The sequence below is a fragment of the Nothoprocta perdicaria genome, unplaced genomic scaffold, assembly GCF_003342845.1.
Source record: "Nothoprocta perdicaria isolate Ctin4 unplaced genomic scaffold, notPer1 scaffold_233, whole genome shotgun sequence".
In the NCBI taxonomy this organism is placed as follows: Eukaryota; Metazoa; Chordata; class Aves; order Tinamiformes; family Tinamidae; genus Nothoprocta; species Nothoprocta perdicaria.
The window spans coordinates 353,367-372,280 of NW_020455459.1; the positions used below are offsets into that span (position 1 = coordinate 353,367).

The 18,914-nt window shown below is 37.9% G+C and overlaps 1 long non-coding RNA gene across 1 annotated transcript; it reads right to left on the bottom strand.

Moving 5' to 3' along the window:
- Positions 1-13,668: 13,668 nt before the first annotated feature.
- Positions 13,669-18,344, bottom strand: LOC112947471. The gene is made up of 2 exons (XR_003249412.1): positions 18,237-18,344; positions 13,669-13,740 (listed from the first exon to the last, which is right to left on the bottom strand). It is a non-coding gene; the product is annotated as an uncharacterized LOC112947471 (long non-coding RNA).
- Between the last annotated feature and the right edge of the window lie 570 nt (positions 18,345-18,914).

An 18,914-nucleotide genomic window follows, 5' to 3' on the forward strand; every position in this document is an offset into this window, starting at 1 on the left:
CTTTCCCTGGAGTTGAAACTAGCTTCAAAAGCACTATTTAGATACATAATTTACTAGCAAGCATAAACCTTACTTAGGCATAATGCTCTTTCTGGACAACAGAAAATTTCTGCTGTTACTAAGACTGTGAAACAAATAAATCAACACTGATAAAACATCTTTCAATTCCTCCTTGTTTGAGTCATAAACAAATTATTCCATTCTTAGGTTAAAGCCCAACAACACAGTCCAAAGTTAGTACAAAAGCTTTGGCATCTCTTAGGCAACTGTGACAGGTAAAGGCTCAACCAGCAAGTCCCAAGTTACACTGTCTCACAAAGCAGCTGCAATAGCAGAGTCCACTATGAGGCTCGGGAGACACCCAAGGCACAACTTCTGCAATTAGCACAACCGCCACTGCTAAAAGCCTGGAGAGTTAAGTAGTTGAATGAAAAACACAAATCCGAATACATAAACACCGAAAATGCCCCACACTCACGGGGCATTTTCACTAAGATCCCCCCGATATGATCCAGTCTTTCTTGTTTTCCTGCCCCAGGAAACCCATCTTATGGGAGATTAAAATTTATGAAGAAATGCCTCTGATAGCAAAAATTATTAAACAAAGCATTTCATTAGCAGTTCTGCCAGGACTACTCTAATTTCACATCTCCTACTTGAGGGGACTTTGGTGTGATGCAACTGAGAAGTGCCCATAGCAGAGAAATCGAGTACCTGAGAAAGTGGAATTCCTTGGCATATAAGAGGAAGCAAGAGAGCAAACTACAAGAGCCATAACAGAAGGTTTAACAGCAATGAATGACAAGGTGTCAGGAGGAGTCTGCCCACGAGATATGACCATATTTCATGAATTCCCACTTGAAATGCCTGCTGACCACTAATGCCAGAATTAGAGATATTTGCTGGTTTACAAGTTCCTTGGATTGTGCAAAACATCTCCAAGCAGATCAGGATACTAAAATTCCTACTAATTTGTAGTTTGTCCAAGTACCTTCATAAAATTTGGAGATATGTGTTTATTATTTCAACCAAGCATTAGAAGTACATTTTTTTCCAGCATGTTTACCTCAAATACACAGAGCTCAGATCACAGCATCCTTCTTCCCTGCCATCTCCCCCCCGTCCCCCCTTTTTTTTTCTCTGTATTAGAAAGATAAGGTTTGTGTAAAGTTTGGAAAAATAATTTTTCACATTATTAAAGTGGTAGATTTCTGCAACAGATAAAGACATACCATTTACAGGAAATTATTTCTCTACTAAGGAAAATGATGTTATCAGACAACAAATGACCAGACTGACATAAACCAAATTTTCCACATTCTGCATACAGAGGCCATACATCATTTCTTGGTTAGGCTTTCTCCTTTTTAAAGTAACAGGCCTCAGTGCTCTCATTCTCTTGACAGAGAAAAAAACAAACCTACAGGGAGTGTTATTGAACTGTCTGAACACACTTCAACAAAGTTAAGACTTATTATTTATACTCAACCACTACACAAGCGTGTGGATGGTTTGAGTGGTTTCACATCCTTACTTACCACACACACAGAACCACTATGAAGTGCAAACTAAGCTGGTTAAGCCTGACCTAACTTGTTAAGAGAGAGTACACCGAGCTACTGTAAGAACAAGGTCACTGAATACCAAAACAGACAAGAAAAATGGGTGGCAAAGTGCTTTATTTAAATAAATATTTCAAATTTTAATCATGAAAAGGTAAAAACAGAAGCACTCAAACAAGAATACATGTTTTCAGAATCACATGGAAAAATACATTAACTGCTTATGTATGTTTTTCAAAATGAATTCCATTTTTGATTCATGTTAAGCAACTCACCTTTGCTGACACAGCTACGTAAAACTTCCAGACAAGTTTATAAGTCATACATTCTGTATCCTTTTCCCAGCTATTTATCCAACGTTGTTTTATGCCACCACTGGCGCCACTGGATTATGAGTTATCTGTTTAAAAAGCACCGACACAATGGAAGAAGAATGAACCACATGATGTAAAACAGTTTTGAATTCCGCAGTGTTGTTTTATGTTTAGATTCTTTAAACATGTCTCTAAGGCTGCAGGTTTGTCTTGCTTTACTGCAAACTAGAAAAAAAAATAGTTAGCCAGAAAAAAAAAAAAAATCAATACAATTAGTTTAGTTTGCTTAATTTTTAAGGTAAGATACTCAGAGGAATGAGGTAAATTAGCAGTATGTACTTTTACAGCAGTGATATGCACAGCCAGTCACATGCAAGACCACACAGATGCACCATACCTATTCTCCTCTCAAATCCTCAGTAAAGAACAGCTTGACTTACCTTTAGAAATGTCATCTTACGGCAATGGATCCTGACACATTTCTCCAAAAAGGCCGTCTCCTTTAGGAGGAACCAAACTATCTGGAATCGTTTCTCAGCAGCATCATTGTTGCTTAATTGGGACTTTGTAAGTTATTAAAATGTTACCAGAGCCTGTTTATCTCAAGGCCGATCCCCACTGACTACAGTTTCTCTCAAGCATGCAATAAAATACACACTACATCCAGAATCTTTTTTTCAGGCTTGAAGTTTTGCCACTGTAAAATGTTAACTACTGCATACCCTAAATATTTACTCAAAATACACTAAAGTTCCAATAGAATCTTTGGTGTTAGCAATTTTAACAGGTTTTATTCCTTTTTGTTTTAAACATAGCATCAGAGTTGCATCTGCATAATATATGTGAATAAATGTAAATAATAATATATGTGAATATATGTGAATATGTGAATAAAAAGTCAGTCCTCAGTTTTAGATATTTATGAGAAAATGTATTTGAGATGTCAAACATTTAAAGCAAARCTGCTAGCACACCAAGTGATTCATCTGCATCTGATCTGCTCACGTTTTACACTCACTGTTCACACCTACCAAGTAGTTCCAGACAGAAGGTGCTTATGAAAACCAGAGTCTTTCCACCTTTCCACTTTTTTTTTTTTTTTAAGCAGTAATTTTGACATGAGGATCCTCTTTTATTTTCCTTAGATCACTGTGCTACCTCCCAGCTGCATTAGCGTGACTCCTTGTGGTGCCACACAGCACACCAGGGACGAAAACTGATCCAGACGTATGGAAAGCAAAGCAAGGGCCCTCCACTGCATTCTATGGCACGTAAAGATGCCCTGTTTATCCTACATGCACCTCACTAGGATCTGAGAAAGAGCAGGAAATGTTAGTGAAATAGTTCAAGGGCAGGCATCAGCATCTGCACATCGTGCGCGAGAGCAATGCACGAGGTCACGGTGGCCACRTCCTCGGTGCTGCTGTTACCGCCCAGCGCTTGCAGAGCACGGCCATCCTCAGCCTGGCAGCGCTTCCTYGAGCGGAACGGGGTGCACGACCCACTAGGGCTGCCACAGAGCACTGAACTCTTGCAAATTCAATAACAATAACTTAAAAAGCAGATTCTTTTCTGCAGGTAAGCAGGGTTTTTGGTTTTTKTTTTTTTTTTTTAAACTACATGGATCTCTTCCAAACAGGATTTGCACATGACTAATGGATGCCATAATGGAAAATTCAGTGAAATTTGCCCTGATTATATAAAGAGAAGCATTTAATTGAAATACAAAAGGAATAAAACATTTTTTTTCTATATGTACATAGTAAATACCTGAACAGACTGCAGTGTTCTCACTGTGGGATTCCATGTGACTACCGAATTTCTCATCCAATTCCCTGCATGCAATTGCTTGCAGTAGCATATATTGCCTGAAATCTGCCTACTAGAACTTCCACAGCTTAAAATTTCTTTGCTTTCCACATGAAACAAAAAGCAGAAATTTTAATTATACAAAATTTACTTACTTTAGTAACAACAGCAAGACTTTATAATATTTCTAATGTGCTTCCTGCTCATAGAAGCAGGAAATGTTACATCCCCGTGTTAAATCTATTCAATATTCTGGGTCACAAAAGTTCCGAGATGACAGCCCAAGGAAACAGGCCAGGCTTCACAATGATTCCCATGTCCTTCGTTCCTTAAGCTGAAAATAAAATATTTGTGTTCTTTTTGAACTGTTAAATTCAGCATTTACTATTCCGCAAAGTGCTGAGGCTGTATTCATTTAATAACACATCCATCAGCACAAAGAATGGGATTCCAGGAGATATGACACTATATAAAGAACTACATGGAAAACCAAAGACACTTGGTAGCAGAGGAAGAACACAAGATTCTCCCCATCAAAATAAATTTCTTTTTCTGTTAGCTATAAGGACAATAGAAATACTTAAATCTGAAGAGTTGAACTTTAATAATTTTCTTTCTTTTGCATTACCAAAAGTATTTATTCCTTTATTTTACAATGAACAAGCAGGCAAAGTAACGATCATTGCTATAACTCAGAAATGAATGTTCACTGTTAGATTTTAAGTATTTACCTATCATCAGTGTATCCTAAACAAGCTAAGGACATCAGGAGTTATAGTTCAAGACAAAAAATTTCATTATTACAGTTTATTTGCAGATTAGAAAAATACAGATTTTGGCTTCATAATGAAGAGGGCTGTTTTTACACAGTCAGTATAACTCAAAATTTTAAGACACTTATAAAAATACATACTACTTCCACAGAAAGAACAGTATTCACATTAAACTTGTTTGAATACTACTGAAAAATATATATATATAGTATTCCAGTCTTGCCAATAGGTCACTTGATCATTCAGGAAAGCTGCCTTTCCAAGTCAGTTGAAGTAAACATCCACCTCCCAGCCCTACCACTTGTTATAGCTGAGTGTAGGATGTTTACAGGAACTAAAAGTTAGCTTAACAATATAAATACAGCATTGGCTTTCAAGATATCCAAAAATGAATCCTCACAGACATACTTCAATACACTGGGCGAGCTAGAATGTGCACCACTCGTAAGGTACATGCAGCAGGGTTAAGCCTTACTGGCATTATGAAGCTGTATTAGCATTTAAACTTAAAATTGTCAGAAAACATTAATATATACATACAAATACAGACAGTGGTTACAGAGGTATAAGAAGAAAAAAGAGAAGAGTTTTTCATAACTTGCAGTGATCTGCATTCTGTTGTGCTTCCTGCCAGGACCCCCGATGCCCTCAGTACCTACCTTCTAAAAATCTCACATCCAAATCATTTTCAAAATTAAGACTGACCACCCRAAAATATGTGGAACATCAATAGGATGGCACAAACTCAATAATCTTCATATGTCCTGTTCAAAAACACACACTTACGGTATCTAGCACTAATAATTTGTCTTAAGGTGTTAGAGCTTTTTGCAACTTCTGTTGCTGCACCTAAATGAGCTCCCATTTGTGCTCTATTTTCTTAATTCCTTTACCTCTAGGGCTCTTTAGGTACTTCTCTCATTACTTTACAAAATAAGAATGCATCAAATGCATCTTACTTAGCTCCTAGAATTTAATGAGCCAAGAGCAGGTCTCAGGTGACTGTGACCCTCAGCCTTCTCAAAGGTCTTGCCAGGAAAAGTGTTTGAAGATTAACTGGGCAGAGGGAGTCATGGACATGGGTTGCCTCATGCTTGGGGGCAAGTCCTCGAGATCAGCAACTGCTGCTTTCTATACAAAGAGCATCAGCTCAAGACCTGCAGAAGACAGCTCTGAGTTCAGAGCAAGGATGCAGTACAGGGCACTCCAGAGGTAACTATAGACTTTTGTATCCGACATTATCTTCCACCTCCAAACATAATCACACACTGCAGTTCTGTGTCGTACACAGAGGTCATCCAGAACACATCCCTGTCTCAGTACCGCACACCAGGCCACCAGGCTGCCTTTCATTGATTACTTTTCCCCCCCACCTTGACTTCAGTGCATTAAGAAACATTAGAAATGGAGCTTTGSCTCCTTGGCTTATAAGCAAGTCATACCAGCTGTTAATATACAGGATAACTCGCTTTGTTATCACTGCTATCCTGGCATGGATCTGCCTCTGTCATATCCAGACCTGGCTGCAGCGGCTGGGCCCTGCGCTGCCCCCAGGGACCTTTCCTCCACCAAAGCATGTGTCCAGCAGCCCCTTGCGGCACCGCAGGCCGACCTTTAGTCACTACTAAGTCGGCATCTGCTCAATAAAAGACTTCATTCAACTGCAAATGGCAGCATTTACAGACATGCTAAGACATTCACAGTGTACAGAAAGGAGCTCCTTAAAACACTTTGAAAAAATAAACATAGAACAGAAATGCAGGATAGGTTTTTATTTGTTTCTAGAAGTTACAAGACACCTAAGTTTGTTTTCAAGCGGTGGGTAGCTGAGTTCAAGTACACATATTATATACTAGTACAATATAATGTACACATACAAATAAAACTCCGAGCCTGGACTGATAAACCATCTATGAACTAAGTTTAGAGGAAAGAGAAAAGTTATCTGGTGTGTTGAGTAGCTAAGATGACACTGACCAGAACTGACTGCTAGATCCACTCTGAAGTAACATCCTTACTTTGATCAGTCAAACAAGAGCGTTACCAGAAAATGCTTCCTTTCTTGGAAGTCCAAATAGTAGATAGAGCTATGAAACGATAAATATTTACAGCAAAGACAATTTGAAAAGTGGCTCCCAGCACTATTTGTTCTTTTCAAAAATATTGATCTATGTATCCTACTTCAAAGCACTGTTTTTATTATACCTACAGAAAATTATGAAGCTGAACAGATCATATTCTTTTCAAAGTGATTTTCATTGAGATAAYGCATTAACTTTGCAAGTTGCTTTGAAAACAAGTCTTTGCAGAGGTGTTAAAAGTGAACTGGATCAATATGCAAGTTCAGAGCCTCCTCCTACCACACACATTTGTATTTCACACTAGACAGAACAGCCAAGTAACAGAAACAGAATAATGACTGTCACAGGACTGGTTCACATTAGGTCATTCACTGCCTGTTTAACAAGCACTGGAAAGACAAAAATTTTCAGTCTACATTTCCCACAGCTTAGAAATGCCAGTAGTGTTTATTCTGATCAATCTGAAAATGAAACTTTTCTTTTTAAAAGGTATTTATGTCTTTGGACATGTTTTTCTTTTACAAAATCACTTTAGCCAAGTATATCAAATAACAACGAGGCTTATTATASCAGAAAGAAATTGAACGTGCAACTTTTAAGTGTCAGAGAATTAAAAAAAAATAATATTTTGAGAGGGGAAGGAATGGAGAGCTACAGTATATTTCAAGAATATTTCCTGCCTAAAGGATTGTTTAAATTACTCACCTAAGGCATTTCCTCCCATCCCATTAAAAATAAAGAGTTGCAGTCAAAACTCTAAGAAATAGTATTCCCAAATTTTTCTTCCTTGATCTTTTTTTCTAGAATAGAAGAAATCATTGAATTTGTTTTGCAAAGTTATTCTTGCTGAAATGATTCCTTAAGTCATTTTGAAGTTCATCTAATGAAGTGTTAATACCAAAAAAAGTACTTTTAAATGTTGTTATTTACACATACACAAAAATAATCCTTTGTGATGTCACAGTCAGTACAAAGAAAAAACCCATACCACCTGCAGGTGTATAGGTTATGCATTGCTACTACAAAAACAACCTGAATAAAAAACATTATATATATATGTACACACACACACACACATATATATGTACACACACACACACACACATGAAATCTCTGTCTTGGCCTTGGGCTATATCCAGCTTACAAACAATTAAGAAACACCCACTCATAAGAGACCCAGAACATGGAATTTCAAAAAGAACAGGTGAAATCTAAGCACATCAGATAAGACGTCTGTTAAGCATCAGACAGCATTTACAATAATTTTCTAAACAGAGACAGCAGAAGTTGTTAAAAAAAAAAAAAAAAAAAAAAAAAGTCCACAAANAGTCCACAAAGCAAGCCTGGCTTCTGGATAACTGCACCAGAAATTAAACACCACTTGTCATCACGCTGCAGCCAACCATAATCCCACAGCTCATAGCACAGAGCAGCAGAGAATTTGACCTTGAGTGACAGACACAGTATCTGTGCATCTCCATCTCATAACAGAGTAGACTACAAGAAATCACACGGGCATTATTGAAAACACTCAGGTTAACTCGTTTTAAGCCAATTCAATTGAGTCTATACCAAGTTTGTGTGTATGTGACAGCTCTTCCTTCCCATGTCGCCCAGGAATAGCCAAATGCAGCAAACATCTGACTGAAAGCTAGAACTGCTCTCACAGCTTCCAGTCGGGGATGTTTACAGCACCAGACTACTACATATTGCAGCCTCTGTRCCAGCACAGAGCAGTCAGCTACCTTGAGCAGAGGGGGAATAAAAGAGAGAAGAGATTTAAGACATCTCACGTAACATCCAACCTGTTACTGTTCAGCTTATTCTGAAGAAAGTCTTCATCATGCATTCACAAACAAAAAACATTTTCAGATTCTCAAGTTAACCAAGTATGTAAATTCAGCACCTCTGCACACAAACAACGAGCTTTTAATACACATTTTCAGATCTCTTTAGGTTTGAGTATATATGCATTTCAAGACAGCTCCATAAAGCTCTATTTCTGTATTTCCTCATTCCCAGAGCTCTCAAATAAGTGGATTTCCACTTTGAATATCATTCCATTTATCCTTTTAGAAGAATTTCATATGTCTAAAGTCCTATTCCAAAGTAGAGAGAAGCAAAACAAGCCATGGCTATAATAAAGAAAATTTTAGCAACAGAAACTTGATAAAGAGTTTGAAAATATTCGTTTCAATGATAGAATTATATGTGCTAAGTTCAGGCTCTAATGCAATCAAATGAAGACTTGTCTGTGAGGAAAATATTAAGGGGGAGGAAAAACACCAATGGCCTCAGGAAGAATCAGTTTATGGAATATCTTCAACAATAAATTAGTACCGAAACTCCCACAAGACTGTATGAGGTTCTGCAATCATTTTCTTTAAGAGAACCTTTATAAAAGTATTTACAATTAATATTTACCAGACCTAATGTTAAGAAGTAGAGTCATTTGTTAAGATCATCACACGTTTCTTGTTCTTGATGTTTCTTGTTCTTGAAAGCTCTGATTCCGTGATGTCCTGCACAGAATTAATCCAAATGTCCCATCAAAATCTAAAGGATTTAAGTGCTGCTCTTGCTGATACAAAAAGGGCCCTTCTCTGTCATGGAAATGGAAGATAAAAGAATTTGAATTTTTCTTAGAAGGTTTTTAAACCATGCAATTCTGTCTGGATCATATTCAGAGAACACTTATATCCCTTAATTTTGTATTGTAAACGTCTTCTCCCCATATACTCCCATTTAGTATTATTCTTTCGAAATAAAGAAGTTTAATAGGCAAAAAAGATTCTACTTTCACAGTAGATGTAGACTCCATTAATATAACTTTGTTCATTTGGTGGGGGGGCAAATCTGTTTAACTTCTACATCAACAAATAAAAAAAAAAAATGTGAATTACAACAGAATTTAGAGGGGAAAAATAAAAATAAAAAAACATATTCAGGATTTCTTGATTACCAAAACTCAGCCACATCTTGTTTCCAAAGAGGGGGTCCTTCTGAAACTTGAAAACTTCTTAGCAGTGAGTGACTAATTGTTACAGGAGACCATCAAGACTAATGGGGAAGCTGCATGTGGTCACTATGGATACCATACTGACCTTTATTATTTTTTGAAAATAAGTACTTAAAAAGTCAGTGGTCATTTGCAACTAAGGCCTCCTCAGGCTGTTCCAAAAATGAAAATTCCTATTTTAAACTGGAATGAAATGGGTTATTTCATGCAGAGGTGAGCACCTGGTATTTGGCTAATTCAGTTGCTGAGCATTAAGTTGCAGTGAACCATTTACTACAGTGCCCTCCTTTAACATTTACTTCTTGAGGAATGATGAAGGTCACCACAATGTCACCTACCTGAATGGAACAAGCTCTCCTCAGACCCCTTTTGCTTTTACACACAGATCACCACCAAACAGCCAAYGTGCAGGGAAGTCTCTCCTGACTTCTAAAACTCAATCTCAACTACCAATATTTACACAGCATATTATAAAGCAATCATAGTCCTAATAAGAGGTTTTACAAAAGGTAGGTATAGTTTTTGTGCAGTGGCATTCTTGAAGGTTACAACTTCTATAAAAACTTAATGAAAATARTCAAGCCGAGTATTAGATGTCTTCTTCAACTGTTCTCCTGAACACACAGCTTAAGTCTGTTTTAAAATAAGTACATAGCATATTGCAGTTTTCAATAAAGGTCTTACTATTTTGGTAATGCTCATTTGGCAGAACACTAAATAAATAGGGATTATTCCAACACCATCACAAACACAAGAACACTCTGTTAACAGAGTTTGTTAGGAACAGCAATAATGGTAGTTATGGTAATTATTAGAAGTGTGAAATCCTCTAACTCCACAACAAGGCAAAAAAAACAGATGAGTTTTACCACATCTTTCAAGACAGCATATAGAACACTACAAATCTGTAGGGCATTAAGTCCTATTGATACAGAAAATATACTCATTTGCCATGTTCCAATAAGCAAGTGATCCAACACTGTTTAGGAACTGTTCTTTAGCTGCCATTACTTTGAAAGAACTAAAATAAAAACAGGGTAACAATACGATATATATTGTTCTTTGACAATTCCCAAACTACAGCCATGAAGACCAAAACAGAAGAGTGTTCTACAAATTTTGGAACTGTAAACCAGAATTTTACCATACACTGAACTCTGATTTTGCATTATCATTTTAAGCAAAGAGAGTTCAGCAAGAGAAGGAAAGAAAGAAATGGAAGAGCTACAGAAAGATTCTTCATTCTCTTCTCTGCACTTTTCAAGCACAAAGATCTTCATTTCATCACCAGCATGACAGATGTAATTAGCTGTGGAAGAAGTCTATGTGTGTGTGTCACAAGCTCTGTTCTGCAGTCTAGGTTTTGTCAATTAAAGCAGTTTAACAGATGCTTGATGCAAGCAGAAGAATCAAGTGACCAGTGGTGTTGCTAAAACAGAGGAAGACAGATGTTCATTATTGCTCCAATTACTATGTTATACTTAGTGGCCAGACCAGAACTGAGAACCAAATATTGAATTATGAGAATAATAAAAAAAATACAATGACATTCTTAATTTMTTCCTCTCCACTCTGAYCCCATAACCAGTTAAGAAGTGGTAYGCAGCACTAGAAATTGATGCTGCCTGATTAACTTCAGTGAAGGTGTGGTAAAAGTACATACATACTTTTGAAAACGCATCTCCTGTGCATTTTCAGGAAAATGCAGTACTATTTCTTATGACCACTTACACCACACTAGCACAATTTTTATTTTTTTGTACAAGAGGTGGAAAAAAATAGAAAAAAGAGAAGAGAGAGAGAAAAAAGAGAAGAGAGAGAGAAAAAAGAGAAGAGAGAGAGAAAAAAGAGAAGAGAGAAAAAGAAAAAGAAAAAAGAAAAAAGAAAAAAGAAAAAAAAGAAAAAAGAAAAAAAAGAAAAAAGAAAAAAAAGAAAAAAAAGAAAAAAGAAAAAAGAAAAAAAAGAAAAAAGAAAAAAGAAAAAAAAGAAAAAGAAGAAAAAGAAGAAAGACTGAAACTAATATTACTGACTGTAAAGAAAAAGAAACAAAACAAGAGCCTGAACTCAGAAGCATACAGGAAAGTATGAATCTTAGGATGTCAATATACTGGACATAGAATTTAGGGACGGTTCAGTGAAGGCAGAAACAACAACAGTATGTAAAAATAGCTTTAGAAAAAGAACAYATATAGCTAAGAATTTGTTGTAAAATAGTATTCTCATCTGACAAAARGAGAGCTAAAGATGAGCTACAGAAAACGGGAATAGCTGTGTGAGCAAAAAGAAATTTCAGCTCCTGGTTCAAAAGGGTCTCCACCCAAGTGCCCTGCACCTCAGCTTCCTCAAGATTAGAATAAACCTGAAGTCTCCTGTGACTAAAAACAGATGAAGAAACAAAGCAAACAAACAAGTCTTGAATCACTCCTTCACTCACCTGGTTTCAAAGGATCAATAGGAAAAAGTRAATCAACCGCTAATTGTAGCACAGTAAATTCTTCCACTATAAGAAGCTGAACCACAGACACATATGCAGCACCCAGGACTGGAAATTGGCTTCATCCATTGTATTCTCGTCTTACAGTCAATCCAAAAATACACAAAAGAGTAGCAAATGCACAGAATTTTCATTTCATCCTCTATAGCCTAGAAAAATTCAAATGTGCATTCACCTTTAATTCACTTGATCTCAATTACAAGAGGAGGATACTGAATCTATAGAAAGCTAGAAGCAGGCAGAGAGAATGAGAGAGGGCATGTGAGGGGARGAAAGAGCCTTTAATTTTTGATTAAATAAGCACTTTGGAGGCAAGGGACTGTATGTACAAAACGTATATACAACCAAGATTCAAATCTGCAGAGTTTACACYGACAAAGTTTTCCTACAGAACAGGAAAATCGCGTTGGTATTTTGACTTTTTGCCTCTCTACTTTTCTAATACACTTTCCTCCTAAAGTTTTAGTGCTGCAAATTTTAAGTAAACAACAGCAACAAAAGAAAAGTTACTTAGGTTCTTGTCCAGTCAAATTCTGAGCATCTCTAAGAGCAGAGATTTCACAACTTTTCTGGACAACCTAACCCAGAATCTGACCATCCCCACTGGGAAGAACTTTCTCCTCACATCCAACAGGAATTGCCCTTGTAGCCAATTGTGCCTGTTCACTCTTGACTTTCTCCAGTGAGTCGGCAAGAACCAGTTGCCTTTGTTTTTTCCACACAACCTAACAGGTAACTGAAGACAACAACTAGACACTATTCCTCTCCCCTATCTTTAGTCTTCTCTACCCAGTCTGAAGCTGAGCATATACTTATTTATGGAATACCATTTTGACTCTGTTAGGTAGTCTAGCACATCCTAGAAGTTATCCAGCCAAATTAAGCCTTTACTTCAATTAACCTGGGAGATTCTACAGTACTCGGTGATCAAAACAGTTATATGAGGGGGCAGCAAATGGCTGATCAAGAACATTTTGCTTTCAAAATGAACAAAAATGTCTTTCAGTCACACAAAGAACTTAAAATGATTTACCCTCAAAAATGCSAACTGGCAGGTTAAGCTGCAGTTCAGCACAGGTAAAGGAAGAAAATATATTAATGTATTATTTTTCTCCTTCCCTACTGCACAGGACACAAACCCTCACTTGTGTGAGTACATTTGCTGGTTTGGACAGCCCCAGGTTATGGCACTCATAAACCATCACACACTGTGGGTTTTGCTTCTCTCCATCCTCCCCGCCGCCTTGAACTTATCTAATAGGACACCTACCTCACACTATACCAATCATAACAGAAAGGTGAAATTTCARAGATCCATTAGTCATCAGAACTTGTAAGACCATATTTTACATGATCATATTTTACATGACCATATTTTACATGACCATTTACATAAACCCAAAGAAAGGATTTATCAAGACACTTTGATTATCTAACTACGTTTAAAAACAATCAGTCCATTTACAATGAAAGAAAGGTGCCTCATTCCATAGTAAAGAGCTACAATGAAGGTTATGGTTTAACCTTAGATTTCTGAAGAAACTTAAGTGAGAACCACTAAAACAAGTCACTTCAAATGTAATACAGCTACCTCTCTATGTGACATATCCGTTCCATCCTGAAGAGTAGTTCATTTCTCAATTGGTATCCTCAGTCTGCCTCTTCCTCTTTGAAGACAACCAACATTTCTGGTCCAGAAAAAACAAAAACAAACAAAAAAAAACCAGATAGGTAGAAATAAGCTGTTTTAGAGTTATCTTTGGGTGACCATCAACATCTTGTGTTCAGTCTGGAAATTAAAAAGAAGGTTCTCACTACTAAATATACAACAGGTCATCTGATCATCTCTTGAGAGCATAGAAGCAGAGTAAAATATAACCCTAAAACACAAGCTATGAACATCAGATAAACATGTAGCATTCAGTGTTACAAAGCATCGCCCTTGTGCAAGAGTTCTTAAAAATGTTAAATATTTGTTCTGCAACAATACCCAAGAGGTCAATTCTTTTAATATGACACGTACAGTCTCCTCTCCCAAAGGAAACAGTCCACACAAGAAGAGCATGAATTCATGACACCTATTTGAGCACCAACCAATTCACAYACAAAATGCACACAAACAAAAAAACAAGCAAACAAAGAAAAATACCCCACAAACTTTCAACCATTCACAGAACTATTAGCTTTATTTGCTAAAATCTGCATTTTTTAACAAGTCTTTTCCAGGAAGTGAGTTTTCATTTTACTGAGAGCATTTGGAAAGAAACATAATATGCTGGCAAGTAGAGTTTGCTTTCAAAACACTTCTCAATATTTTCAAATCAATCTTACATAAGATCTGACAAACATACTTAAAATTATTACTTTCAGTCTCTCTCACTTAAACATTTAAAGTCAAGGCACCACCTCCTAAATAATTTCAGCTATAAAAGGAAATTTAAAAAAGACTTCTGACATATTAGCAGCCTACTTGATGCTTTTCAGTCATATTTGCCTATTTGGAACAAAATAACATTTACCATTTAGCTAGTGGACTACAGTAGGAAGGAATACCAATCACAGCTTTATTTGGAAAAGATAGATTTGAGCTTTTAATTGACAAAAAAATATAGATTCCCAAAATAATAAAAAGGCACTTAAAAAAAAAAGTCTACCAGCTACCTAAAATATTACTCTTTTTTTAAATCACATTGTTCACAGAATTACCAAGGTCACCTAGAAGAAGGTCAAGTAGAAGCTCAACTAATAAAAGGGAAGGTGAGCTGGGAGCTAGTTGGGTTGCTGGCTCTCAGAGCTACAGGGACAGGATTTATTTTCAACTGCCAGCTGGTAAAYAGGGGGAGCCCAGGACCTGCAATGGGATCCAAATCTAGTCAGCACCCAAGATGACAATCTAGAGCACATGCTCAGCAAACTCCCAAAATACAATGATACACTGGAAGGAGGAGGAAAGTAGAGGGAGGATGACACAGGGAATGGTGGTGAGAGAATATCACCACCCCAGGTCACAGCATGGCCACATTCGCCATGGGCCGAGAGGTGAGAACATGGGCAGAGCTGAAGGCCCATGAGCCTCTTCACCCGCAAAGCGAAGGCGAGCAACCACGCCAGAGCTCTCTGCATCGACCAGGAGGGGAATGCAGATTTGCATGACCATAAGACCAGCACCAAACACCTTCTCCATGGGGGCGGAAAGAGGAAGTGAGAAGGAGCAACAGCCACAAAATACAGCCTGGAAGGCTCAGGTTGAGTGCRATGAAGAATATCTTCACTAGAGAAGTGGTGGGGCTCAGGAACAGGCTTCCCTTCCCACAGGGTAGCTGTGGGTTCTCTTTCGTTTTGGCTTTTCACACCTCAGCAGTGTGCTCTCATAGCCAAGAAGGCCAATGGCATCCTGGCCTGCATCAGGAGGAATGCTGGAAGCAGGTAGAGGGAGATGATCCTGCCCCTCTGCTCAGCTCTGGTGAGATCACACTTGGAGTACTTAYACATCCCAGTATAAGAGGGACGTGGAGCTTCTGGAGAGGGTCCAGCAGAAGGCAACAAAGGTGATTAAGGGACTGAAGCATCTCTCATATGAGCAGACACTGAGTGAGTTGGGCCTGTTTAGCCTGGAGAAGATAAGGTTGAGAGGAGATCTGATCAATATGCATAAGTACCTGAACAGTGAAAGTAGGGAGGAAGGGACTAAACTCTTCTCAGTGGTGGTCAGTAACAGAATAAGGAGTAATGAGTATAAATTAAATATAGGAAGTTCCATCTGCATGTGAGGAAGAACTTTTTTCCCCGTGAGGGTGACAGAGCAGTGGAACAGGCTGCCCAGGGAGCTTGTGGAGTCTCCTTCTCTGGAGGTCTTCAAAACCTGCYCGGATACCACCCTGTGCCCTGTGCTCTGGGTGTCCCTGCTGGAGCAGGAAGGTTGGACTAGATGATCCCTAGAGGTCCCTTTCAACCTTAACTATTCTGCGATTCTGTGATTTTCAAGACTTGGAAGGACAAATCTACAGCTGAGCCACCAAATGCGAAATATAGCCCRGCTTTGAACAAGGATCAGCCACCTCCAGAGGACCCTTCCGACCAGCATTCTTGCAGTTGTATGACCTAACCACTGCAATCTGCTCCAAGCAACCATGACCTTGTTTAAACAATCCCCCTCAGACACGATGCTGAACTGAATCATCTTTGGAAAAAAGAATTATACATGGATGACATCAGCACAGCTTTTCCTATAAATAGCCAAGTGTTACCATCAATCTGGGCTACATTTTAAGCATCTCAAATAGTCACAGTACATCATATGCCTAGAAGTTTTGTAGCTGAAAACATTTAATAGCAAGACTATTTTCACCTACAAGTTCCAACCACATTAGAAAATAAACTAACGGGTAAATACATATTGCACAGCTAAGCCTGCAGAATCAAGTAAGCTGCCAAACCCTATCCCAAGGCCACCTTTGATTAAGTTTTCAAGTCTTTTTCAAAGTAAACATCAAATTCATTCTTGCTGTTATTAGTGTTATCAGGTAGGTTTTTTTTGTGGGTTCCCCTCCCCGAGTTTTAGAAGTATAGAAATTAAATGAAGAATTAAATATAACATTGTACAAGCTACCAAACCATCCATGTGTTACCACACAGGTGCAAAGCTTTGCTGACAACCAGAATTATATCATTTACAATAAACAAGTAGTTTGGCCTTAGGAGTAGGAAAACTGGTTCCTACTACTTATTCACGGGACTACAAACATTAAGCAACAACTCAATCAGATAGAGAAAAACAACCTGGTGAAGGAGGTACCCAGGGTCCCATTCTTTGGATGCATTTGGTCCAGTAAGCTTTGAGTTACCTTATACTGTCACTGCATTTCAAAATAGGGATGTAGGGCACTCAGTCTAATCRATAGGCTAGTGGCCAAGAACTCTCATAGAAATACAAGTTGCCGCAATGGCAGAAACCGATCCCCGCCTTCCAGTTCTGAGGCAAACATGAAATGGTAGAGAGTTATTATGGGAGARGGAAAGCCAACAGCTTTCCTTACAGTTTCAAATATCATTAGCAACCTCATTTTAGGAAAGGCTCTGCCTTGTGCAATCAATGTATATTCAGAACCTTCTAAAACAGACTGCACACTGGGACTCTGTGCAAAGCTTAAAATAAATAGGACAAATTCCTGGATCCCAAGTCAGTATCAACAAGGTATCAGTGCTGGGCTTCTCAGTTCCACACACGCACAGAAGCTTCTAAGATGCTCAGGCACAAGTTGAACTGGTTTCTTTAGAGGACTGACTTCAGTTACGGAAGACAGAGAATCCARTGATTCTTCCTGAACCTTCCTACTCTTTACCTTGCACTGACGCCAGTGTTCGTCACACCTTCTGGTGAGCTAAGCAATATACTCCCCTAAAAAGCTGTAACCATATCACTGGGTGTKCCAGTGCAAAGGCAGTAGAGCTACAAAACAACTGGTGCTAGAAATACAATATGTAAACTACACATAATCCAGAAAGTCTTAATCCAGACTTTGTCCTGTCTATGATCTAAATATCTTTCGTCTGAATACATGAGACAAAGGTACACATCACTCAAGTTTTCATCTAGGAGGAATTCACTTCATATACACCACAAGACAAACTGCAGAACAGTAACTGAAGACCCTCAGAATATCTGAATCAACATTGCATACCTGATCCATATTAAAACATGGATGTAGTTTGTTAAGTGACCTTTCAATTGTTGGGCAAGTTGAATCAGTTTAGTGAGGTGTCTAATGTGTTTTAGAAGTAATGGAAATGGGAGGAGAAAGAGAACGATTTAGAGTAGGAACTCCTTTCTTTCATTATACCWGCAATATACATAGAAATAATACCACAGTACTGGAAAAAAATAAGGTAAGCAGTAAATAATGTAATTGCACAGCCCATGGAGATAGGTATTCTGGAGATGATAATGCAAGCCTACTCCACAGACAATCCTGAAGCAGATGAAGTCTTAAGACTTTAAGTCACAGAACTTGAACACCTAAAACGTATCCACCTGCAAAATATACAGCTATGCATGAATACAAAAGTTGCACCTTGGTTACACCTCTAATAGAAACTGACTGTGTAATAAGAACATTACTTAGTGTAACTTAACTCTTGCACAATGACCATCCTAAAAATATAAGAATACTAAAAGAATACTCACAAACATATGTACTACAGAAATCACCAGTGCAACTTCAGGATGGTAGCCAGGAAGTAAATCTGAATTTCTCTCCCTTTCCTTGTACTTGAGATTTTACAGCTTCATGATGCAAGTTGTTTACATCAATCAATGTACGTAGCTGCCAACTACTCCTGGGGGGGGGAAAAGAAAAGAAAAGGGGGGAAAAAAAAGAGATTTGTTTTCTGCTAAAACAGAAAATTAAATACTGGATCAGGACAATTTTTAGCATTAACAGTAACAAGGAAATGTACAAAGCAGGACTGTCCATTTTGGTGGCAATATAGTGTTTGATTAATATAGACAAACTGTAAAACTATAGCACAAATCTCTCCACTCCCTTGAGAAAGGAAAGATAAAGACTGAAGACCTCTTTTACTAATATTTTGAGTGGAAGGCTAGTGATACAAGCATATCATAYGTCTTAGCCACACAATAAATTACCAGAATAAAAAGAAACAAAATACAGGGAATGTGGTTACTTTAACCACTTTAACCACCATCCCACCCACAAGTTTGGCAAAATCATGTTATTTTATTAAAGGCAATTTTAAAACTACTTAGATGCAAAAACTGGAGTCATTCCAGCTGCAACCCAAAACTGACATTTAAAAGAACCAATAGAGACACACTAAGGTGCCTCTCTCTCCCTGTAAGGGA